Genomic DNA, 26,876 nt, shown 5'->3' on the forward strand with positions numbered 1-26,876 from the left:
CTGTCTAAAATGCTCATTATTATGTAATATGTTTCATAGCTTTGTGGTAATTGTTCAAAATATGAATTTGGAAGTTTCTGCTAGCATGCATTTTTGAACATGCTTATATTTTATTGGAAAGGTTGCTTTCAGATATATTACTGAAAATGTATACCCTGTCTGTTCCCAAAAAGAATTTGAGAGGACTTTTCTTAAGTAGCTCAATCCCAGTCTTGGGCACTATTTGAAAGATGCTGATGGAAACCTTCAGTCATTTAACTCAGAATATCTGTGAAGAATCTATTTATAGTTGGTTTTTTCTTCAATGTGGCCAACCAGGGCCACTGTTTCAAAAAGAACCTCCCCCAAGAGAGGAGAAGTATCTTCTTACCTGTGACCCCACCTACCTGAAAGCCAGTAATTTATTTCCACTGGGGGAAAGTGTGTCAAGGCTGTGACAGGACTTGTGTTTAGAAACACTGAAATGATGATTATATCACATTACTCCTTGTAAGTTGTGAATACAGCAATCATTTGTCTATTAATGTTTTTATAAAAAATAATCATATTTAATCATGGATTATTTCATAAATTTTTTTCTTGGACTATATTGCTCTGGATAATTACTGTCACATTGAAAGAACAAGTTGTTTTCATCCTAATCATTTTTCAGAAGTACATGAATTGTTTCAGTAATGGCTAGACTATTAATGTTTCCCCTTTTTTCATGTTTGTCAATTAATTTCAACCTTTGAATATGTCATAACTCATTGCCTGAAGTTTATTTTCTATGTTTATCACTTGAATAGTTAGTTGACTACTAACTAAAACCTTTAAAACTTTTATTGGCCCCTAATTTGAATGAAAGGTTTGAATTATCTAATTTTTTTACCATGGTTTAAAATATATTACTTGCCATCTCATTTTTAACCTCTAATATGGATATCCTCTCTAAATTTAGATTTTTAATTCCTTGAATAATTATTGTTTTTGCATAAGAAGTAGTGTTTAACTATGGCTGTATTACAAAGTAGTGTAATACTTTGTAGTGTAGTAGTGTATTACTATGGCTGTATTCTGGGAACTTCACATTGGTAAAATTTGAAGTATATATTTGGTGTAATTAAGTGAAGAAATTAAATTTCAAAATAACTCCAGTTTAATCAAGAAAAGCAAAGATGAGAAGAGGTAATTTTTATTCCATTGATTTATTTTCTTAATTGGAGACAGTTTTAATTTAATGCATTATGGATAAATATAGACTGCTTTATTTTTATTTCTGAATGAGATTTTTATCGCTAAAATTTTACCTTTTATTTTTTTTCATTTCCAGTTTCTATAGTTTGAGTGTATTTCTGCTTTCTCCCACAAGAGGGCAGAAAGGACTATTAAACTGATAATCTAAAAATGCCTTTCAGTGTTTTCAAATTAGTTTCTCTTATATTAACAAAAGGAGCATAATGGCCAAGTTATTGTTTGATTTACAGATAATTGGCATATTGCAGGGAGGAGACTTAATTTCACCCTTTTAAATTAAACAGGGAGATTTAAAAAGACATAAAATATTCATTAATGTTCGGTGATTATAAAGTAGTGGCATATATTTATTTTGCCTTTATTACTGTTTCGATGGGAAAATACTGCAAATATTTCCGAAATCGAGTTGGCCATACTGACAAGTTGAAATGTTTAAGCGGTGTTAATGCAATCTGCTCACACCTGATAGCCTATGCAGAGTGATTCAAAATGACTACATCAATTATTAAAAGAAATGCTTAAAATTCTGTAAATGTGCCATGATGCGTCACAGTTGGCTGAAACTGTTCTTCAAGGCCTGCTATTTAGATTATCAAATACATTTTAAGCTTCAAAGGCTTAAAAACAGTAAACCTTTTATTATACTATTTTCTAAATGAAAAAGTCCCAGTAATATTTTTGTAAAGACAGATAGTTTTATATTTGGCTTCTTCTCCTTTTTTATTTTTCTTTCCCCACCTTTTTTGGTTGATTTAAAATGACACTTTGAAATGCTTCTTGCTGGGCAAAAGTCAATCCAGTTGTTTCTGATAGCAGTTGCTTTTCTGTGTGAGGACCAGGTACATGTAGGCTCTTTTATTCTTGTACAATTTAGAAAGAGGACGTGGACTATTTTCTCTAGGCCTAGGATCACACTCTGTGGAGCCAGTCCTAAAACTTCCTCTGTAACCTGTAGAACACCTACTGAGGTGGAGTTTCAGGAGGACTGGGTACTATTATGTTGCAGCTGTGCAACCGCAGGAACACCTACGTACCTGCGTTGTGCATGGCTAAAAGTCAGTTGGCTATAATCTTAAAATGATTTTGCAGTGTTATTTAATGAATGCTAGAATTTTTCTATTAATGTGGAAGCTTAATGAAGCTATGTATCCTAAATTGTAAATTAATTTCTATAGCCAGTTTCAGAGATCTCTTTTCACTGTTTTTAAATAGGTCTAAATCTTGATCAATATATGAAGGAAAGTGGGGAATTTAAAAAAAACAAACTGATTTTTTGCTTTCCAGTATAGTAGTATATTATCTTTGTTGTAGGTGAAAAAATATACCATTTTTTTGTCATTTTAATTTTTTGAAAGCCTTTTCTTTTTAAAAGAAAGCTGTTACAGTATTTCTCCCCCAAAGGGAAATTTCTATTAAATGAAATAGGGTTGAAAAAAACTATTATATAAACTTTTAATTAAACAAAATATATTAAAAAATACTAAATTAGAAAATAGATTTTAGAAGCAGTTAGAATTTCAAATAAACTCTTCAGTGACCATATGTTCATGCACATTAGTAGCGATAAACCAATAATTGTACAAGTGTTTGTTCATTCTGGTCTGTGGTATCTTGCCTCACAATGCATGACTTATGTCCTTCGGGTGCTTTAGATTTTAATTTAAGCTAGTTAGATATTGCGGTTATTTTTTTAAAGCTCTTTACAAATCCTTCCACTTATATTATCCTCCTACTTGAGGAAAAGGCAGAAGTAATATTAAAAGGTCAGAATGGAGAGTTACAAGTAGTTATAAGAATAAATATCCTCCCTCTTTTTCGTTATGTGAAAGTTTGTAAAATATATCACATAATAGAAAAATAACTTGTGACGATCTGTCTTTTTACCTTTTGGGGCCCTAAATCACTTACTTGCCACACTTTAAAATAGTGGATATCCTTGAAAATTTAAACAAGCTTATTTTATCTTAATGAATCTTCTATAGTGAGAATTTAGATTTTTAAAGTTTATTGTACAGATTCTAGTAATTCTCTCTAATACTATTAAAGATCTGCTTACAAATACACTTGGGATTGGTTAAATTAAGGTGGGGGTGGGGGCGGAGATTGATTTGCCTACTGCAAATCCCAAACCCTGGTGTGGAAAAGGATATAAAGTCCCTGAAACCAGGCCAACTTTTCTTGGCAACAATTTGTTTGTTGTCCATTTTACTACTGCAAAGCTTCTGTTGGGCAGAATATTCACTTTTCTTTGTAGATGTCATGCAAACTTAATGCAATACGTACATGACCCAGAATAACAATTATAAGAAGCCTAAGTATTTTTGGTGTGGAATCGTGGAGTCTTACCTATCTGCTATAGCAAGAAGCATGATTTAAGTCCTCTTCCAAGTTTCACTTTACCCTAAAATTCTCACTGTTTTATTAATGTTGATTTAGTTTTTAATGGGAATAAAGGAAAAATTGACAACTTGTAAAGATATACCTTGCATGGAATAGTAAAACATGTCACTGCTAATACTAGTGATTGTCAACGGGGAAGCCAACAGTGTGAATTACCAATAGGAAGAGAGCTAAATACATAAATCATACCAGTCCTCAAAAAAATCATGACTAAATAATTGTGAAATCATGAGGCTAATTCTGATTCTGTAAATTTGAAACCTGTGTTGGGTTTTCTGCCTGTTTTTCTACTTGCTGCTTTCTCATTTGCTTGGCTAACGAATATTTCAAACTATTTCTTTAATGCTGGTGGTCATTAACAGTAATTAAATATGTAATTTTTACAGATTTTACTAATGGGCAATTTTCTAGTAGTGGGTTGACTATAACTTAACTAGCATGCCCTTTCTGTAAATGTTTTAGGTATAGTGGGGTTTTTTGTTTGTTTTTCAGTATTGGAGAGGGGGTGCTGGCACAAAACTGAAGATCAGGGTAGCTTAGAATGTGCATATGCAAGAGGGTAAATTAAATTGTGTGCTTACTTAATTAAAAGTTTAAGTACTTTATTTTTACTGCAAGATAAGTGGCATATATAAGCTCAATTAGAATGAAGCCATTTTAATTACCATATAGTGTAGTTTGATTTTTTAAGTTTGAAATCACAGATGACATTTTAGGAAGAATGAAAGAAATATAATTTCTTAAGCAACTGGGCAATGAATTCAAGCCTTTATTCAGCTTTCAGAAAAGGAGATTATGAGTTTCTTTCAAATATGCACATATATTGTTAGTTTCAAGTTACATTTTATAACTGAGATTTGTTGAAATTATACCATTTCAACGGAATGAATCTGTAATGATAGTCTTATAAATATTGAGTTTTTTTGTGATTCTTAATAAATTATCTTTTTAGAAAATAAGTTTAAGTAATATCAACAATGCAGCTATCTGGAACTGATAAGTCTTTTTCTTTCTTGGAAAGTATTTTAGAATGATCTCTATTGGAAATTATTTTTAGTGCATGTAAATATTTCTTCACCTACATTTCAAGAAGATAGAAACAATGAAATTTTGTTAGGAATTAAGGATGATGCTTTATTCCTTTGTTACTTAAGATACATGTATTCTAACATCTACTCAGTGTACCACATTTCATAATCTGTGATTTGTGGGTTGGTAGCTTTGAAATGCCTGAGTTAAGAGAAATTATATTTGGTTATCAGAAAGTAATAAACATAAGACATTTTTATATGCAAGAAAAGGCAGAGAGTAAATAATTGCACTGGTGACCAATACTGTAATAATCCTGTTTTACAATATGCACTTGACAGGTTGTAATAGTGCTAATTGAAGAGACTAATTCACACTTGCTTCATTCTATTCAAAGGCAAAATCAGCAGCTTGTTTTGCTTTTGACCAGATGGTCCTCATGAACACCTACTGTGCACTTTAAGTGCTTTACTAGAATTACAAAGGCTGGGGGCTGCGTTCAACTCCAAATGATTTGAGAAGAGAGAGAGAGAGAAGGAAAAAAAAACCCTCTGTGCTCAATGGATTTGGTGCAAGTAAATTAATTCTAGTGGACCCATTACACACTGAGCCCCCTTTTCAAAGCTCTGAGCCTCTTCGCTTGCTCTGTAGCAATGAGAAAGAGAAAGAGAAAGGCAGATTACTGCAAACAGAAATAAAAAAAAAGAAGTATGAAAGGGAGAAAAGAGGCCTTGAAGTCTTTCATATCATTTGAGTTTTTCAAGTGCGTTATTTTTGGGGAGGGTGGATATATGAAAAGCCAATTGGAGTATTTTTTGTTTTAAAGTGTGCTATTTAAGCACCATGAATATAGACGCAAGAGCAACAGTTGACTGAGTTTACTGTGGTGAAGCTTTGTGTCCGAGGATGAATCAAATTCATTATATTCAACTCTTTGTGTTTTAACATGAATGTAGGGTTAGTTTCACAAGACTGTGTCTGTTTAGGATAATTATAATTTAATATTTTCCTTTTATAAAGTTATCACTGTAGATGTCTAAAATTTTAATCAAAGCAGATTTTGTACATTGACTTTGAAGCACCCTGACAGTTTAAAATTCAAAGGAAAGCATTTTTAGTTTTCAAAAGAAAAGAAAGGCTCATTCTAATGGCATTGAAGCACAGATTATTATAACTAATTAGAAGTCACACATCTGTTAGCTTTTGATTTGTGACTTATGTATTTTTTGTGTAAAATATATACTTTAAAAATATATTGCTGTTACTGAGTAAACTCAAAGCAATAAAAATGAAGTTAAAAGAGGACAATTTATTTGAACCAGTCACTTTGCAAATCTCTATGTGGTCCCATAAAAATACATAATGTATTAAAATGTATTAAATTTGAACTAGAATTGTGTAATTAAGAACCTTAAGTTGGAATACACTTCTTAATAAAATCTTCTTACACTTGTCAACATAATTCTGATTATTAAAGTTATTATGAAATAGCAATGTAAGTAGACCCAGTTTGTGTAAATTTATAGTTATTCCTTATCCTTGAAGCTGTTCAGGTTACAATATTATAATTTGGAATACTGCCATTGTAAAATGATTAATTCTTATTCTTCTGTGTGGGTTAAGATATAAGGGATCACATCTGGGAATACATGTCAGTTATATTTTATGTTTTTATAGTTTAATTCTCTTGTGATATGTATGTGCTGCATGCCATATACATGGCATATGTATTTGTTTGATGGCATATACTGTTGACGTCATAATTCAGGTTCATTCTAATTGTAGCTGTTAGCAAATAATTCAACATAATCATACTAGTAATATATAACTTAATGATAATTGTAAACATTTCATAGAAAAAATTATTTCTAAGTTTGGCCCATCTCTTTAAATGAATGTGTAGAATTTACATTTAAAAAAGACATAATGCACCAAATGTGCTTTATATGTCAATATGTTTTAATTGCATTCTTAGAAAATAAAATATAGAAATGCAAAAGCAGTCACAAAAATATTTTAGATTTTCTTAAATACTTTTAATGAAGGAAGTAGTACGCCTTTTTTGGTGTTAAAATAAAATTGTATTGACTTACTATTAGTGTGGGTATTATCTTGGGACTTCCTCACTGAAATTTAAGTTATAGGGTGGGGAGGAAATTAAGGGGAATCCCCAAACCTTCAACCAATAAGACATCCAATGAAATTTATAAGCAATGAGGCGTTAATGAATTGATATCCTTGGGGAGAAAAGGATTTCAAGAAAAAAATTTGAATGATTCAAAAAAACTTACTGAAAAAAAAAGTTTTTGCAGTAGACTGTTTAAAATAAAGGTAAGATTACTAGGTTCTCTTTCTTATAGTTACCATACAAAGCTGTCTTTAAAGGCAGAACCTCAATTAGCAGAAGTTGATTGATCGTGACCATGCAGTCACTTGGGTAGGGCTGGTTCTCTGGTTCCACCGACGTAGTAGTTGGAGCAGTTCTCCTTATGAAGAACAGTTTATTTCTGTATTAAAATGTTAACCCCTAGATTCCTGAATGCCAGAGACAGATTCTGCCCTGTAGGGTGAAGGTTAGAAAAGGGTGCAGTTTCTTTATAGACCTTGTGTCCTTAAGCTGCAATACCATGTTGTTTAAGCTGAGAACAATTTTAACATTTAAGTATCCTCTAGTCATAAAGTAAAAAATGGTAAGCTCCTTAATCTTCTCTCTACCCCACTCTAGCAAAAACAGAAAAACAAACAAAAACGAACAAAAAACCTGAAGAAACAAGTAAGTCAGAGGATTAGTATGTGAAAGGGAGAGTGCTAGACCAAGACTAGGTGTATTAATATAAGGCTTGCACGTAGAAAATTATTTACATGTTTGTCCTTATATATCAAAGATTTTTTTACCATCATCTTTTAAAACATTTGTTTATGGTGATTTTCCTTTGTAAATGCATTTTGTGTATTGCTTAATACTATCTTGTCAAGAAGTTATTCTTTTTCAAATGTATTTAGTGTGACAAATATACTTAAAAATTCTGTTATACAATTTAGAGCTTTATTACCGTACTATTACCCCAACGTATTCCTATTATGTTTGTAAACTTTTTTTTTTTAAGGAAAAAAGACTATAAAAGCTCACAGCAAACATCTTCTATAAATGACAAAATGTATTCCTTGCTTTGTGGTCATTGCGTGACCAGACAGTAGAGTACTGGATTGTTTTAAGGTTTTTACAGCTGCAAGGCAAAAGCATCTGCTCATTGCAAAGCCGGCATTGTTTAATTTTGACACTGACTTTTCCATGCGTCTTGTACCAAGCACTGGATTAGATGTCACTAAGATGAAATTTGTTTTAAGTTCCTCCCAAAGTGCAGCTGTCCCCATACACAGCCTTGTAGCTTAACCAAAGCAGAGAGACATAGGATCAATCAGGATCTTTGTACAGGGTCACCTCACTGGACTGGGGGGGTCTCAGAAAAAGAATGCTAGTGGTATTATTTATTGTGAATAACTGCAAAGCTAGTATCCAGGCTGATTTAGTGTATGTAGAAGTATACCCACCCCACACATACCTTTTTGGGGCAATAGAACCATTATTAAATACTCAACTTTTAAACTGGAGTATTAATAGTCAAATATTAAGTTGTCTGTATGTATTAGGTACTATTCTTCTGCAATCAGTTGCAAGAAAAATGATCAGGTTATTGGTCACGAGAATAGACTGAAAATAAAAATCTATAATGCTTCTACTAAAATCTTGAAAAGTGGACATTTTTATAGAATAATAATTTTCTTTAATGTTTCAAGTGAATGAAAAATGAAAGAGCACCTCACTTCCCGGGCTTCCTGGGATTGTGTGAATTTCCACCCAGCTGGTCCAAATTGATTGATACAGGGCCAAATATTTGTCTGCCTACATTTCAAAGTCTATAATTTGCTAATGAATTGTGGTAATAATCTTTCATCATACATGAAAGATTTAGCCAAACAATTTGCTAAGTATGTATTTTGATCATAAAATTTTTGAACACGCACCAAGCTTTACATCTATTTTATAGCTGATACATGAGGTTGGAGGGAGAGTAGGGGGAGAGAAATAATACCCAACATGTACACTCGATGGAAAGGGATGAAGGAAATGAGGGAAGAAGGCAAAAGAGTAATGCTAGGAAAGTCCTATGAGTGGCAGTGGAAAACAAATTAGATTTGCACTCAGAATACAAAAGAGAATTTTGAAAATGCTGGCAGAGTTTTGGTCTCTGGTACCCAGAGATATGGTATCCACGTACAATAGATGAAGGCAAGGAAGGAATCTTTCTTTTTTGGCTACAGCTGTTTCACACATTGATTATGGAATAATTTTTAGAAACTTTATGCTAGAAAAGTCAAATGCCTACAGACTGGAAGTAATTAAAAGAATAAGAATAAAAGCCAGATGTTTGTTAGGGATGATTTAGACACTTAAGAAAAAACAGGGAAGAAATAAATACAATTTTAACAATTCCCAAGAAGTTGATGAGAAAGGAATCTCCTAATAGTTAAGCTTTGAAATTGACTGCAAGCATCCAACAGAATACGCTCTCCCACCAAACGCACATTTTACAAAGAAAATGAAGTGTGTTTGGGGAGGGTTAGGATTAACTAATCTCTATTTGGAAAAGTGTAAACCTTACGTGTTTTGGAGAGCAGCATAAGTTATTCTCTAGAGGAAGTCCAGGTAAAAGAAACCAAATCTTTCTTACAGATTTTAAATATAAGCAGCTCTAGAATTTTTATATATCTACTGTAACTCATGACTATGTCACATTTCAGATCATTAATGTGTATACATGTATATAATTCTCTTTTTGTTCTCTGATAGAGCTAAGACTGTTCTAAGTGTTGGTATAGTGAATGCCTAGCCAAGATGGCACCATTGGGAACAATCTGAAAGTATTTAAGATAGTGAAAGATTTCTGTGTCAAACTCAGAAATATTACAGCTCTATTTCAGATTAATTGAAAGCCTTGTTTTATGCATTGACTTTCTCAGCCTCTTCTGGTTTGTTGACATATTCTCTATTTTATTGATTTAATACTTGTTATAATTTCTTTGCAGTTTTGTTATAACTTTGTGATAGTTGTTGCAGTAAATAGGAAAGAGATCCTAGCCCTGGCAGGTGTGGCTCAGTTGGTTGGAGTGTTGTCCTGTAACGGAAAGATTGCAGTCTCAATTCTTGACCAGGGGCATGCCTGGTTGAGGGTTTGATCCCTGGTATGGGCACTTATGGGAGGCAACCAGCCTATGTTTCTCTCTTACATGAGTGTTTCTCTCTTTCTCCCTTTCTCTCTCTCTAAAAGCGGTGAAAAAAATGTCCTCAGGTGAGGATAAAAAAGACAGAGAGATCCTATAATCGTTATATAGGGGGAAAAATCACGAAAATTATATTGAAATAAAATCAATTATAAGTGAGATAATTCGTGACATTCTTAATTTTCTCACTAATAATTTTATGTTCCATTGCAAAAATCAAATATTAGAACTACAGATTATGTATGTTAAATTTAAAACATGCTATGTTTCTGGTTCTTTTGGTATGCTGTTATCAACAACACTTTGCATTTGCCTGATTGAAATGTGTGAAATATTTCCTAAGAACTATATTTGTGATTAAAAATAATAATAACAATATCAGTTAAACATCAGTTCATTTCTGCAGAATTGGGAGATGTTCCCTTCACACTGTACAAAAGGGAATTTTAATTTTAATAAGATGTTTTCAAAGGCTGCTGTTTTCTGGCAGGTGAAAATTTTGTTGATAATAACAGATATTCACATGGGTCACTTTACTTAGAATTTTAAAATTTCAGAAATATGGTAAAATGTCTTAAAAGTCCTGGTTCCTACTGGTAATTGTTATTTCAAATATTGTAACCAATTTTTGTGTATGATGAATGAAGCCATACGTGAAGCAAGCATGACCCTAAAGTAAATGTGGTTGATAGCGTAACATGCATACATATCACACATGTCAATACCTTAAAATTAGTCATCTTTGTTGTTGATATACATATCTTCTGTTGCTCAAAAGTTACTCTGCATTTGCAGGAACTTGTTTTAGAGACTATACGTATTTTGTTTGTTTTGAATTACTTTGCTTATGGCCAAACTATATTCTGTGGAGAGGGAAAATTGATTTTTTGAAACTACCAAAACTAATTTGAAGCCAAATGTTGTGAGCCAGTGGCTTATTCAGTCTGGGTGGTCAAATCAGGGTAGGTGTCTCTTTCCCGAATCCCTTCTCTTCTCCCTGTGAACATATGCCTGTCATAGCATTTACCACACTCATTTACAACTGTTTACTTACCCCCCAGCCCAACCCCACCAGACTAAGAATACCTTAAGAAAAGGAAAAGTATTGTGTCTACAGTGGGATTTGCCACAGAGTAGGTGTGTTTAATGAATGACTGAATTTTAGAAGAATCTATAAATCAGTGCGATTGTTTGTAACTAAAGGTATTTTCAAAAGTGAAGTTATCCAAGTGTTTCTGAGTCTTTGGAGCATTTTGGGTATTAGCATTGACGTAACTATGCGCTTCCTCAGGGGTTGTGATGAGAGGCTCTCTCTGATCTGGCTGTGTAAACTCTCATTTACTGGTTAGGAAGGAGGCTGAGAATAATTTGCACAAAATGTAGAAAATAAAACTCCTACTTTAAAGTAGATTTATGCCATCCTTAATGTGTAGTATCTGCCAGGAAATTACTGGGTGGTTTCCTTTTGAATGAGGTTATAGCTAATTTTTAAAAAATGTTTTTTAAACTTGGGGAGGACACAGTCTTACAGATTTTACTCAAACTAACAGTACTTCTCAAATGGCAATTCATTAGCTTGTCATAATGGAAAGATTATTATACTGTGGTGTAGGGAATCTGAGTTCTAATCTCCTGCCACTAACAAGTTGCAAGATCATATAGTCCTTCATGCCTTGGCATATATGTATCTTTTTATATTGTGGAACTGTAGAAACTGAACATTTCTTCTAGTGAAAATATAAACTGTCTTAGGACTTTGAAATACATGAAAATCCTTGTGTCCATTGAACCTGGTATATACTTCTGTTGCAGCATTCTAGCCTTTTCTTTGTTTGTTTTTGTTTTTCTTCTCATGATAGACTCCTTGAAGGCAGGGTCTCAGTCATTTGATCTTCATGTGTAACACTAAATACAGTGTCTAGCACATTGTAAGTGATTTTGAATGAGCAGATATTTACGTGAGTCAGCATCTAGTGGTTGTAAAGAAATTTGGAAACCTGGATTCTAATGTCTGGTATTTTGCTTTGTGGCGATTTTATTTAACTACTCTGGGTCTGAATCTTATACGTTTGTGTTTTTATTTTGTGCATTTTGTGTTTCTCCCCTGACCCCACCTTTGTGTGCCCCTTCCACCCCATGGTGGAGTCAGGGGAGAAACAAAGAAAACTGGTCAATAGGCAGTCATGTGTATGTAAATATGTATATATGTCCCTGTGGAATGTAAATATCTTTTTAACCCTTAAGATGTCATTTAAGAGGTTTAAAATTGAAATAGAGGCCTCTGTTGCCATGGTGTTTGAATTTCTGTAATTTAGATTGTTTTTCTGAGTAATAAAGAATTCTATTTTTATTTTAAAGTAGACTTTTACCTTAAGTATATATGATGTGATAAGACTTTCAGTTGCATAAACATAACAAGTAGGTAACAAATGAAGCTAATACATAATTAGATTTTTAAAGTATTGACATGAAGTAAGAATAGATGGTATTAATTTTATGTCATTAGCTTTGTTTGTATTAAGTATATTAAATTGTATGAATATCAAGAATATGGTACTACCATAAAGATACACCTATGGATCAATGGAATAGAATTGGAAGTCAGAAATAAACCTGTACACTCAAAGTAAATTAATTTTCAGCAAGGTTTCCAACCAAGACAATTCAGCATGGAAAGAATTGTCTTTTTTAACATATGGCTTTGAGACAACTGGATATTTACATGTAAAAATTTGAAATTGGACTACTCCTTTATATCATATGTAAAAATTAACTTGACTGGATCAAAGACCTAAATATAAAGAGAAAACTATAAAACTTTTAGAAGAAAACATAGGAATAAATCTTTATGACCTGGGGTTAGGTAATGGTTTCTTAGATATGACACAAAAAAATACAGGCAGTAGAAGGGAAAATAGGTAAATTGGAGTTAAAATTAAAAACCTTGTGCCTCAAAGGGCATCATCAGTAAAATGAAAAGACAACTCACAGAATGGGAGAAAATATTTACAAATCACATATTGATAAGGGACTTGTATCTAGAATATATAAGGATCTCTGACAACTAAATAATAATGAAAAATACCTAATTTAAAAATGGACAGAGAATTTGACTAGATTTTTCTCAAGAGAATATGCAGTCAATAAGCACATGAAAAGTTGCTCAACATCTTTAGCCATTAGGGAAATACAAACCAGAACCACAGTGAGATACCACTTAACATCATTAGGATGGCTAGAATTTAAAAAGAAAAAGAAAAAGAAAAAAATAAGCATTGGCAAGGAGATTGAAAAATTGGAACCCCCAGACATTGCTGATGAGAATATAAAATGAAGCAGTAGCTTTGAAAAACAGTTTGACATATCCTCAAAAAGCTAAACATAGAGTTACCATATAAACCAGCAAATCAACTGCTAGATATATACCAAGAGAATTGAAAGCATGTCCATAAAATATAGGTACATGATTATTCATAGAAGGATTATTCTTACTAGCCAAAACATGGAAACAATCCAAATGTTGATCAACTTATGAATGGGTAGATAAAATACAGTATACCCATAAGTAGACTATTATTCAGTCATAAAAAAGGAATGAAGTATTCATACACACTACAACATAGATAAATCTTGGAAAAATGATACTAAGCAAAGAAGCCAGACACAAAAGGCCACATATTGTATGAGTCCATTTATATGAAATGCCCAGAGTAGGCAAATGTATAGACAAAAATAAGATTAATAGGGCAGTGAAACTATGCTATATGGTACTGCAATGGTAGATACATGTTATTTTCAATTTGTCCAACCCCATAAAATGTACAACACCAAGAGTAAATCCTAATGTAAATTGTGGACTTCGGGTGATGATGTGTGAGTATAGGTTTGTCAGTTATAATTGAAATACTCTTCAGATAGGGGATGTTGATAATGGGGAAGGCTGTGTGCATATTTGGGGTAGGGAGTATATGGAAAATCTCTGTACCTTCTACTCAATTTTGCTATGAATCTAAAATTTCTCTTTAAAAAAGTCTATTTAAACAATGTTTAAGTAGGTTAGTGGTTGCCAGAAGTACCTGGTAGAGGAGAAAAGGAGAATAAGTCGTGGCTGCTAATGAGTACAGGTTTTTTTTTTAGTTGTTTTGCTTTGTGGTTTTTTGTTCATTTGTTTGTTTTTATATTTTATTATGGTAAACCACTAGTTATGCAACACAATGCAATCAAAATATTAAATATCTTTAAATAGTTATTTACATGCAACAGTTTTATATAATGAGAAAATAATGTAATTTATTTTTATTTTTATTTTTTAAAATATGTTTTATTCATTATGCCATTACAGTTGTCCCATTTCACCCCCTTTATTCCTCTCCACCTTGCACACCCCTCCCCCACCATTCCCCCCCTTTAGTTTATGACCATGTGTCTCAGGTTCTTTAGATTCTATATTTCCCCTACTATTCTTGCCCTCCCCCCTATCTATTTTCTACTTACCATCTATGCTACTTATTCTCTGTATCTACTCCCCCTTTCTCCTCCTCCCACTCCCCTGTTGCTAACCCTCCATGTGATCTCCATTTCTATGGTTCCACTCCTGACCTAGCTGTCCTCTTAGTTTGCTTTTTTTTTAGGTGTGGTTGTTAATAACTATGAGTTTGCTGCCCTTTCACTGTTCATATTTTGTATCTTCTTTTTCTTAGATAAATCCCTTTAACATTTCATATAACAAGGGCTTGGTGATGATGAACTCCTTGAACTTGACCTTATCTGAGAAGCACTTTATCTGCCCTTCCATTCTAAATGAGAGCTTTGCTGGATAGAGCAATCTTGGTTGTAGGTCTTTGGATTTCATGACTTGGAATACTTCTTTCCAGCCCCTTCTTGCCTGTAAGGTCTCTTTTGAGAAATCAGTTTGCAGTCTGATGGGAACTACTTTGTAGGGAACTGTCCCCTTATCTCTTGCTGCCTCCCCTTATTCTCTTCTTCATTTTAATCTTGGCTAATGTAATTATGATGTGCCTTGGTGTGTTCCTTTTTGGGTCCAGCTTCTTTGGGACTCTGAGCTTCGTGGATTTCCTGGAGGTCTATTACCTTTGCCAGATTGGGGAAGTTCTCCTTTATTATTTGTTCAAATAAGTTTTCCACTCATGGCTGTTCCTCTTCCCCTTCTGGTACCCCTATAATTTGGATGTTGGAACACTTAAAGATGTCCTGGAGGTTCCTAAGCCTCTCCTCATTTTTTTGAATTCTTGTTACTTCCCATTTTTCTGTTTGGTCATTTCTTCCTTCCTTCTGGTCCACTCCATTGATTTGGTCCCAGTTTCCTTTCCATCACTATTGGTTTCCTGTGCATTTCCCTTCATTTCAATTAGTTTAGCCTTCATTTTGTTCCTCTAATTTGTGGCGAAAATCAACCAGTTCTTTGAGCATCCTGATCACCAGTGTTTTGAACTGTGCATCTGATTGGTTGGCTATCTCTTGGTTGCTTAGAATTATTGGCTCTGGGGCTTTGAGGTGTTCTTCCAGAGCCATAATGTTTTGGTCTGTTCGCGCCTGTTACATATGAGGGGCAGAGTCTTAGGTGTTCACCAGGGTGGGGTGACCCAGTTGCTGGGTTGTGACACTGTATGTGGGGATGGGGTCAGAGAGGGACAGTGGTGTTTGTTCAGCTCTCTCTTGGATTTCGGTTCCCTCTGCTGCTTCCGACAAGCAAACCGGGACCCCCTGGTGTTGGCTCCTGGGTGTGTGGGCCTGTGCACCCTCCAGGACCCTGTGGGTCTCTCCAACAAACTTGCTGTGAACCCGGGAGCTTCTCCCAGCACCTCGACCCTGAAAGTTTTTGTAATTGGTGCTTTTAGGTTTTAATTCCCAGTGCTGGGGCTGTGGGTTGCGTGGTCTATCTCACTGCTCGCTCCTTTGCCTGGTTTATCTGCGTGCGAATGTGTGACCTCGGTCTGCAGCCGCCTTGCGCCCTCACTGGGTCTGCTCGTTGCCACCCCACACCTGGGATCTGCCAGCCACTGCCTGTGCCTGGGTCGGTCCAGCCACTTTTTTATGCATGACCCTGCTCTGCTCCCTCTCTGCCAGCTCCTGACTCGCCAACTCTGCCCCTCTTACCAGTCTGGCTGAATGGTTCGTTGTTGTCGGACTTCCATACAGTTCAATTTTCTGTGTTTTGTTTGCGTTTTTGTTACTGAAACTTTGTTGTCTTTAAACTTGGTTGTGCGAAGAGGCACAGTGTTTCTACCTACTCCTCCATGTGGGCTGGAAGTCTGAAAATAATGTAATTTAAAAACAGAACAATGCCCTGGCTGGTGTAGCTCAGTGAATTGAGCGCGGGCCTGCAGACCATATGATCGCAGTTTGATTCCCAGTCAGGGCACATGCCTGGGTTGCAGGCCAGTTCCCAGCAGGGGACTCACCAGAGGCAACCATACATTGATATTTTTCTCCTTCTCTCCTTCCCTTCCCCTCTAAAGATAAATAAATAAATAAAAATTTAAAAAAAAGAACAATGGTCTTCATATGTTCCCATCGAGTGTTTAATAAATCCAGAAAATCAATTTAAATCTGCATGTTTATATGTATACAAATTTGTTTTTTTATACATGTTTTCCCTACTTCAACTGGTTTTCAGAGTTCTAAAATAATACAGCAAAATAAATGGCATGCTTTGCTTTCCATGCCATATATGTGATTTTTTTCATGGTTTTTATTGTAAAGTTTAGATGACATAAAATTTGCCATTTTACCCATTTTAGAGTACACATACAATTCGGTAGAATCAAGTATATTCACTTTGTTGTCAACTGTCACTACTATGCATCTCCAGAAATTTTTTCACCTTCCCAAATTGACAGTCCGTATTTATTAAACAGTAACTCCCTGTTTCTGTCTTCTCCCTAGCCTTTGGCAGCTGTCATTTTACTTTCCGTCTCTATGAATTTGACTATTCTAGATACCTCATATAAATGAATTCATGTTTGTCTTTTGTGACTGGCTTATTTTACTTAGTATAATGTCATCAAGTTTTTTTCATGTCATAGCTTGTGTCAGAATTTCCTTTTTAAGGCTGAATCCATTGTGTGTGTGCATTATATATATGTATCATATATATAAATATATATGTATATATATTTGTTCATTTGTTGATAGGACATTTATGTTGCTTCCTCCTTTTGGCTCTTGTGAATAATGCTGCTATAAACAAGGGTGTACAAATATCTATTTAAGCCCTGCTTTCAATTCTTTGGGATATATACCCACAAGTAAAAAGCTGGATATGCTAATTCTGTTTTTCATAGTGGTTGCACCATTTTACATTTTGCTTCGCAGGCCCGCACTCAATCCACTGAGCTACACCAGCCAGGGCTTTTTGTATGTTCCCAGGCTGAGAATCGAACCACAGTTGTTTCCATTTTACATTTTTACCAGCAGTACTTGATAAGGGTTCTAATTTCTCCACATTCTTACCAACACGTTATTTTCTTTCTTTTTAGTAATAGCTATCCTAATGGACATGAAATGGTATTTCATTGTGGTTTTAGTTTGTATTTTCCTAATGGCTAGTGATACTGAGCAAGCATCATTTCATTTCTCCAAAGAAGATATAAAATAGACTTTTTGGTTTATTGTAGAGGAGATTTCTTTGTGATAAAAATATTCTGGAATTTATTACTGATGATTGTTGCACAAGCTTGTGAATGTACTGAATTATACACTTAAAATTAATTAAAAATAAACTAAACCGAAAGTGGATATGGAGAATTGAGAGCTTATAAGAAGGAGCTATGCCTACAGACTGGGTAATTGTGCTAAAATGCTAGACTAAAAAACCTGGGATGATGCCACCAGGATAAAGTATAGAAGGACTCCAACTCTCTATTTACCAAATTTGCCAAAAATTTAAAGTACTTTTTAAAAATTAAAATGAATTTTTTTACTTTACTTTTATTATTTACACTATTGCAGATGACCCATTCCCTCCCTGCCTTTGAGGAACTCTTTTTGAAATAGTAATTAAATAGCCTTCCTTTATGTTGAAGTCAAATTAAGAGAAAATAGACTTTGTAAAGTTGGAGAGAATTTTTCCAGAGTTTGATATTAAGCATTGGAGAGTGTTACAGAATCATATTTTGTAAGCATTTTTGTTAAGTATTTAAAAGGGGAAAGATTCTTACCTTGTTTCTGACTATTTGGTGCCTAGTCTATTGCGCAACTAGAAGAACATCCCAAGTCAATAAATACCAATTCTTTTGCATGGTGGTGATCTGATCAGAGATACTATTAAAGGGTTCTAATTATATCATCATACAGATTTTCTCTGACTAACTTTGCATAGTGCTTCCATCAGTATCCTTTTCTTGCTGTGAATGTACTAGACACATATTTGAGCATGGAATGATACTTTATATGGATAATAAAAATATTAATTAGTCTATCAGAGAAACATTTTCCACAAGGAAATTATCATCTATAATCTACTAGAGATCTATTAAAAAGGGGAATGGGTTTTATTTCATAGTAATTTGAATGAATGTTTGTGGAGACTTTCTAGTCACTGATTTTCTGGTTGTTGACCTTAAGTTGTTGATAACTTCGTTGAGGGGAAGGAAGAGGAAGCTGCTCATTGGCTTAGTGTTTTATACTTTTCAACTTCTTTTCCCCAGCCTTAGTTCATTAGATTCTTATAGCATCTCCTAGTGTTAGGCCTGCCGCATATGGCTGTGCAGGTTGAAAATGGCACCTCCTGACTGCAACAAAATGGTCTTAATTAGGACGTGATGGTCACTCTCCCTGCTATGTAGATAGAGGTACTGATACAGATTATAGGTAAGTGTTATCTAAAAGTCATTGCTTTTTCCCATTGTAAGGGTTGTAATGCCTTCAGCAGTTCCGTTTCCTAAATCTTAAAGTCATCGACATGGTCTATAATGAGTAGTAGCCTATCTCACCCTCCTTCAGTCTCGCTACATAGACTTTTTCCTCATCTGTAAAAATAGCAGAGTGGTAATATTAGTAGCCTGGCAGGTATTAATTTAATTGTGAGAATGAAAGTGAGATGATATAGGTGAACACAACCTTATTAACTCTAAAATATTTTTATAGGAGTTGTTCTTCCTGAGTACTTCAGATTTTACATAGTTGTCTCTGTGCATGCTTCACTATTTTAGAAAAGCTTTCTTTAACTAACTCCTCTCCTTCTGCTTGATGCCTTCTCCTCACTCTGTTTGGAGACCCCTTGCCCATCCCCTTATATATTTTGTGAAGACCAAATTCAGCTGATACATCTTACAGGAAATCATTTATAACCCTCTGTTTTATGTAACCTTTGCCCTCATTTACTACAGAGTGATATTGTGCCTTATACACTCATTTGTATAATCGTCTTATGTGATCTTTGAGGAATGAGGTAGTATGTCTACTGATACATTCTGTATGGAACCAAACAGAAACCTTTAACAATAGTAGAACACCAACAAAAAAAAGCGTTTGTTGCAGTTAAGTTCCATTAAACCATTCTAACCACTTAGATTTACATCTATTGTAGCAATTGGTGCTAGCTTGCAAAAATTCAGCTGAAGACATTAGTTATATGATGCTAAAGCTGACTCCTGTCAGTGCAAGTTGATGGTTAGATATTTAGGAATTTTCTGAACCTGATAAAGCTGTTGGTACCTTGTAATCAGCTACAATGAAAGTATTGGCAAACTCTTCAAATCATAGCTTTTTGTTTTGGGACAGTCAGTTTGTCAGCTCATCACTGGCTGCGTGTCTCTAAACCTCAGTAGATTGTGAAGTCCGTTAGATTAATTTCTGTCTCAATGCCTGAGCTGTGATAGGAGCACTCTTAACTGAAGTAATGAATAAATAAATACTAGGATACATCAGGTGCTTAATTCTTCTGTTGCCTGACTCCTGCTGGCAGACTGAATTTCAGAACTGAGTGTATTTTTTTAAAGCAAGTTCAGAAATGGCCATTGTCATGAACTGTAGTTCTCTTTTTGCTCCAGAGTTTGAACCAAAAGAAGTGTCTACTGGAAATCAAGGCTCTTAAACATTTGTGTTTCAATAACACAGTAAGGATGGCATTTCTGTCCATTATCACCTTGTTAAGCTACTCCTGCTATGAATTTGCTGCCTACTAAGTTTTTGGCATCTATTACTTAACTGCCCGACTCACCTTTCAGTTTCCAAGTTGGAAGCCAATAATGTGAACCATCTCAAATGAGCTGAAAGGTTTTTCTTCACATTTTAAGAGGTAACTGACTGATTAATTCTATTTGTAGATGGTATAAGTTCTAACATATGAAAATATAATGTCTTAGAACCTTAAAATATTACTTTAAAAGTTACCTTATTGAAACAACTTGTACTGTTTTTTCTATTATTCCTGTCAATTTTATCAAAAGTAACATATAAAATGAAATTTAAAGATAATGTTGAGTCATTCAGCTTTTTTGTTTTTCAAAAACATCCTCCCTAATTATGATATACATAAGCTTAAAAACAATACTGCTGTGTTTTCTGACCATTCCATGTGCCATCTGTTGTGATCTAAACTCAAAACCATTTTTAGTATCTTGTGAATTTTGAAGAAGATAAATATGATGTTTGAATTTCAACACTAAGTATTAAAAGAATAGAAATAGAAACTTACTCTCTGAAGTTCTCAGTTTATGTTTTATATACCATGTCTACATGGTATGTATATGTGTATGTGTGTGTGTGTATATATATATATATATATACATATATATATATATAGTACCTTAAATTACTTTCAAGAAGGATGGAGAAGGACCATTATATTTTAAATATGTAGCAGATTCACTTTTGTAACCAAGGTGGTGAGCAAGCAAATCACTTACTAACATCATTTTTATTTTGAAGTTCTGTTCTTACTTTACACAAGAGGTTAAATATTTTGTTGGTAAAATTGAGACAGACAGAAAATGACATTAGACAGCGTGCATATTTGTTGGTATTATTGAAAGTGTGAAAATTTCAAACAGTACTAATTAGGTGTAAGTGCACTCTATTTCTAAAGGTATCTCTCTCTTAGCGTCAGCTGCTCAATTGCACATTGAAATTCTGTGCTGTGTGGAATTAATACACCATAGATACTGAAGACATTTGATTCAATAATAATAATAATAATAATAATAATAATAATAATAATAATAATAGGACCTGGCTGGTATGGCTAAGTGGATTGAGTACCAGCCTACGAATTAAAGGGTTGCTGGTTTGATTCCCAGTCAGAGCACATGCCTGGGTTGCAGGCCCCAGTTGGGAGTATGCAAGAGGCAACCACACATTGATGTTTCTCTCCCTCTCTTTCTCCTTCCCTTCCCCTCTCTCTAAAAATAAATTAATAAATCTTTAAGAAACAATAAAAACAATGGACTGGTGGTATTTCAATAAAACCTTGCCTGTTCTTTGGACAACTTAAGAGATAGAAGCTATTCAGAAAAAGAGGAGCTTCTTGTTTGGGTTAAAAATTTATAATGCACTCATATTTGTTTGCAAGTGTGTATATATGAGAATACTATTGAATCATTTCCTAAAACTAAAAAGCATTTGATATTTATAATAAATCAAAACAAAAATTAACTTTTATTCTTCTTTTCTTTTCTTTTTAAATTTTATTTTAGTATATTTTATTGATTATACCATTACAGTTGTTCTATTCCCCTCCCCTTCATTCCCCACCACCCTGCACACCGCCTCCCCCACCATTCCCCCCCTTTAGTTTATGACCATGTGTCTCAGGTTCTTTAGATTCTATATTTCCCCTACCTACCATCTATGCTACTTATTCTCTGTATCTACTCCCCCTTTCTCCTCCTCCCACTCCCCTGTTGCTAACCCTCCATGTGATCTTCATTTCTATGGTTCCACTCCTGATCTAGCTGTCCTCTTGGTTTGCTTTTTTTTTAGGTGTGGTTGTTAATAACTATGAATTTGATGTTCTTTCACTATTCATATTTTCTATATTCTTTTTCTTAGATAAGTCCCTTTAACATTTCATATAATAAGGGCTTGGTGATGATGAACTCCTTGAATTTCATCTTATCTGAGAAGCACTTTATCTGTCCTTCCGTTCTAAATGAAAGCTTTGCTGAATAGAGCAATCTTGGATATAGGTCTTTGGATTTCATGACTTGGAATACTTCTTTCCAGCCCCTTCTTGCCTGTAAGGTCCCTTTTGAGAAATCCGCTGACAGTCTGATGGGAACTCCTTTGTAGGTGACTGTCCCCTTACCTCTTGCTGCTTCTAGGATTATCTTCTTCATTTTAATCTTGGCTGATGTAATTATGATGTGCCTTGGTGTGTTCCTTTTTGGGTCCAACTTCTTTGGGACTCTCTGAGCTTCCTGGATTTCCTGGAGGTCTATTACCTTTGCCAGATTGGGGAAGTTCTCCTTTATTATTTGTTCAAATAAGTTTTCCACTCATGGCAGTTTCTTTTCCACTTCTCGTACCCCTATAATTTGGATGTTGGAACACTTAAAGATGTCCTGGAGGTTCCTAAGCCTCTCCTCATTTTTTTGAATTCTTGTTACTTCCCATTTTTCTGTTTGGTCATTTCTTCCTTCCTTCTGGTCCACTCCATTGATTTGAGCCCCAGTTTTCTTCCCATCACTATTGGTTTCCTGTGCATTTCCCTTCATTTCAACTAGTTTAGCCTTCATATGTTCCTCTAATTTGTGGCGAAAATCAACCAGTTCTTTGAGCATCCTGATCACCAGTGTTTTGAACTATGCATCTGAAAGGCTGGCTATTTCTTTTTCGCTTAGAGTTATCGGCTCTGGGGCTTTGAGTTCTTCTTGAGCCAAATTTTGGACTGTTCCTGTCTGTTACGTATGAGGAGCGAAGCCCTAGGTGTTCACCAGGGCGGGGCAACTCAGTTGCTGGGTTGTGATGCTGTATGTGGGGGCGGGGTCCAAGAGGAGCAATGGTGGTCCTCTCTGCTGCCTCCCGCCACTGGGGCCTGTGCAGTCTGTCCCACTGCGTGTGAGTGTGTGACCCGGGTCAGCCTGCCGCCTTATACCCTCACTGGGTCCACCTGATGCTACCCCGACTGCCTGGGTGCCTGGGGTCGGGGGATCCTTCCTGCCCCACCCTGCTCTGCTGCTGGCTCCACCTCTCTTACCGGTCCACTTCAACGGTTCGTTGTTGTCGGACTTCCATATAGTTCAATTTTCTTTTCTTTGGCTGCATCTTTGTTTACTAAACCTTTGTTGTATTCAAACTTGGTTATGGGAGAAGGCACAGTGTTTCTACCTATGCCTCCATCTTGGTGGAAGTCTTCTTTTTGTTTTTCTAACAAAGTCAAGGTCACCATATATTTTGGTAAAAAGCATGCAACTAAGAAAGATTTTATAAAAAATAATTAAGAATTCTGAGTATAATGCCTGTGATCTATAATATATGGTCAGTTCGTATCTGGAGAAGCAGCTATTCAGGTTAACATACAGGAACAGCTTTCTATAAATTCCACATATAATTGGTTCACTTAAATTCTGTGCTTAAGTGTTCTGACTGTAAGAATGGGAAAATCAGAAGTACTTTAAGGTGATCTGAGCATCAGAGAGAGGGATAAAAATTCTCTCAGAATTCTGATTACTTGTGAGAGATTTTTGTTATGGAGACCACTGCATTGAATAGTTGTTTTCACCAGAGGATCCCGTAGGTCACTTGTTAGAATCTGTGATAGATTTTCTAAGTGTTTCCTAAATAATATAACAGAGCATTATAACTTTTTTGAAGGTACACTTTCTACAAAATGCATTGTATCTAAATAATGTATAGCAGGAAATAAACTAAAAATTATAATTAATATTTACTGATAAAGCTACTTGTCACTTGAATACTAGTTTCACAAAACATTAATTAGATATTTTTGTTGTTAGTTTGCTATGCAATCAGAGCTTAACATTTCTTTGGCTTGGAAAATATTATTTTAATATTTTAAGATCCTCTAATTCTATATGATAATTCCATATGAAATCAAAGTGATCTCTTGAGAATATAGAGTATAGCAGATAATATCACAGTGAAAGTGATTTTCCTTTTTTTAGCTAGATTTTTATCTCAAGCTAACATATTACTTGCATTGAAAGAAAGGTATAAATTCCAGGCTTAAGAACTTATTCCTGGTTAGGTCATTTACCAGAAATAGAATATAGTATCAGTTTGTGTGGTGGTATTATTAAATATATTGACTGCCAAGATGTATGGCTTAGACTAGCAATTTTTAACCTTTGTTATCTCATGGCACACATAAACTAATTACTAAAATTTGTGGCACACCTGGTCAAAAAATAGGTATAATTTTGACTCATCCACACCAGACACTGTTGTTTTATTGGTTGTTGTCATTTTTCAGTTTGACAAACTAAGGGAAAAGGGCTTAGTGCCTCTGACTAAATAGTCAAATATTGCATATTTTAAAAATTCTTGCAGCACAGCAGTTGAAAATTGCTGGTTTAGACTATACTTAAGTGCATGGACAGAAGTGATTTATTTTTTAGTATTTGCATTTAAAATATATGTGCCACACAAATACATGTGTAAATATATAGCAATTACTAATATTTTATATTTACCTACTATGTACTTTACATTTTAACTGCATAATGTTATGATTTTATCAATTAGTAAAAATGTGTTTTCAGTGATACCAAATTCAAATATAAGTAATGGAAATAAAATAAAATTTACTGATTATTGTCACATTGCCGTCTTCACTTAAATGCATAAGGCTCTTGCCTACCTCTTACTCTTCTATCTGGAACATTCTTTGCATGATGGGCTCCTAATTCTTCATGTCTCAACATAAATGTCAGCTTATAAAGACCTCCTCTGCCACCATCTCCTCAATTTGACTAAATCTCCCCTCCTTTGCTAGTTTTCATCATTAAATCCAGTTTCTGTCCTTCATAGATTGATCATAGTTGTCATCAAGTGATTGCTTACTTGTCTTTTCTATGATACTACAGGCTTCATGGATGCAAAACCATGTCAGTCTCATTTTATGGTATAACGCAAGCACCTACCTCAGCAGCTACAACAGAATTTTATTGCCTTAAAGAAACTTTTCCACTCAGACTCATTCTCTGTCTTTCATATACTGAAAAGCACTTTCTACTAGATCAGCCACTTATTCTCTAACCATGAGAAGTTATTTAGCCTCTCCTTGCCTCAGTTTACTCATCTTTGAGATGAAGACATATCTTAAGGGTTTGTTATGAAGACCAACTTGATGAGTGCATTTAAAGCTCTTAACCCAATGTCTAAAATGTTATAAGCACTCAAAACATGTTTTTAATATTATTTTAAGACTTATTATTGTCTAGATTATGTGAAAATTGTTTACCATTGTCCCATTGCTCTCTTTTTGCTGTAAGCTTCTGGAGGAGAGTTGGTGTGTCTTTCTTGTCTCTACTACTGTATCTAGTACAGGCTTTAGAAGCATGTTAAGATCTAAATCAACACCCATTTGAGGCTTGATTCTATCCCCTAAGTATCTACAGAGTAGTAATAATTACTGTCGTTATGTCTGAGGGTTGTTATGAGCTAAAACCCCACAACTTCACTGTTATTCCACCTTGTTTATAGGGGCTGCTCTGCATTCTTTAGACACACAGCCTTGCAACTTCTTGTACCTTCTCTCGTTCACACTCTCCTCTGCTGTGTTTTAATATTCTATCTCCATATATAGAAAGTATTTAAGGTTCATTTTGAAAGGTACCAAACCTTTCTTTGATTTTTCATGAGATAGAATAACTTTTTCCTCTTGGCTATTTGTTTATGACAGTCTTTTGATACCTAATAAAGTAATATATTAAATGTGGGCATTTGTATAAAGATCTGTCTATGTAAAAGAAATATAGATTGCTACATTCAACAAAAATGCATGGTGCTCCTGCCATGTACTAAGCACCATGCTAGCAGCTTATCACAAGGATAATTTGCATGTAGATTCTTTAAGGAGATAAACCCATACATATTACAGATACTTTAGTAAGTACTGGAAGAGAAGTCTGTTGGAAGTTGTAGGAACTAGGATTAGCTTTACCTATGGGGTCAAAAAATATCTTCTAAGGAGACAGTATTTGAGGTGTACTTTTTCCTTTTTTAAAAAAGATTATTTATTTATTTATTTTTAGACAAAGGGGAAGGGCAAAAGAGAGTGAGAGAAACATCAATGTGTGGTTGGATTTTTAAAATGAGTAAGAATTTGCTCTGACCAGTGTAGCTGAGTTAGTTGGATGTCGTCCAGAAAAGCAAAAGGTTGCTGATTCGCTTTCCAGTCAGGGCACATGCCTACCTGGTGGGTTTGGTCCCCAGTTGTGGCAAAAAGCAACCAATCACTGTTTCTTTCATGCATCATTGTTTCTCCTCCTCTCTTTCTCCTTCCATTCTCCTCTCTCTAAAAATAAATAAATTCTTTAAAAAGGATAAAATTAGTAAAATTTCTCTAAGTGGATGAAAGGGAAAAGGATGGAGTTGTGAAAGTAATGGCGTTTGAGGGAAACATCATTTGTCTGATATACCTAGAAAAACGGTTTTTTAACTCTTCAACGGTTTTTTAACCTCTTACGGTCTACCCAACATAGAGCTTTTCAAGTGGGAAGTTTTAATGTTAAAATAATAAGTAAACACAAGTGACATGTCTACTATAACCCAGCATGAACTGCTCTCTGTCTGTCTCTTCTGCAGTACTTTCTTCTGAACTATCTTTATTCTCAGTAAGTATGTTCTCAAGTGGTGGTGATACAGTGGCTAATATGTGATGCTCTAGTTTATTTCGGTAATTTGGTACTTTAAGTGAAATTTGTGGAATGTGTAGGCTAGAGAAAAAAGGATTCCCTGTAGTACCCTTGTCCAATACTAATGAACTTGCCCTTGGATATATG

General features: G+C 34.6%; 1 protein-coding gene across 1 annotated transcript in view; it reads left to right on the top strand.

Moving 5' to 3' along the window:
• The window catches only part of FAF1 (Fas associated factor 1), a 432,339-nt gene that overhangs the window by 194,699 nt on the left and 210,764 nt on the right, over window positions 1-26,876 (top strand). The gene's annotated exons all lie outside the window — the stretch shown is intronic.

The sequence above is a fragment of the Sturnira hondurensis genome, unplaced genomic scaffold (genome assembly GCF_014824575.4).
Source record: "Sturnira hondurensis isolate 20B ecotype Veracruz unplaced genomic scaffold, ASM1482457v3 Scaffold0004068, whole genome shotgun sequence".
NCBI classification, from domain to species: Eukaryota; Metazoa; Chordata; class Mammalia; order Chiroptera; family Phyllostomidae; genus Sturnira; species Sturnira hondurensis.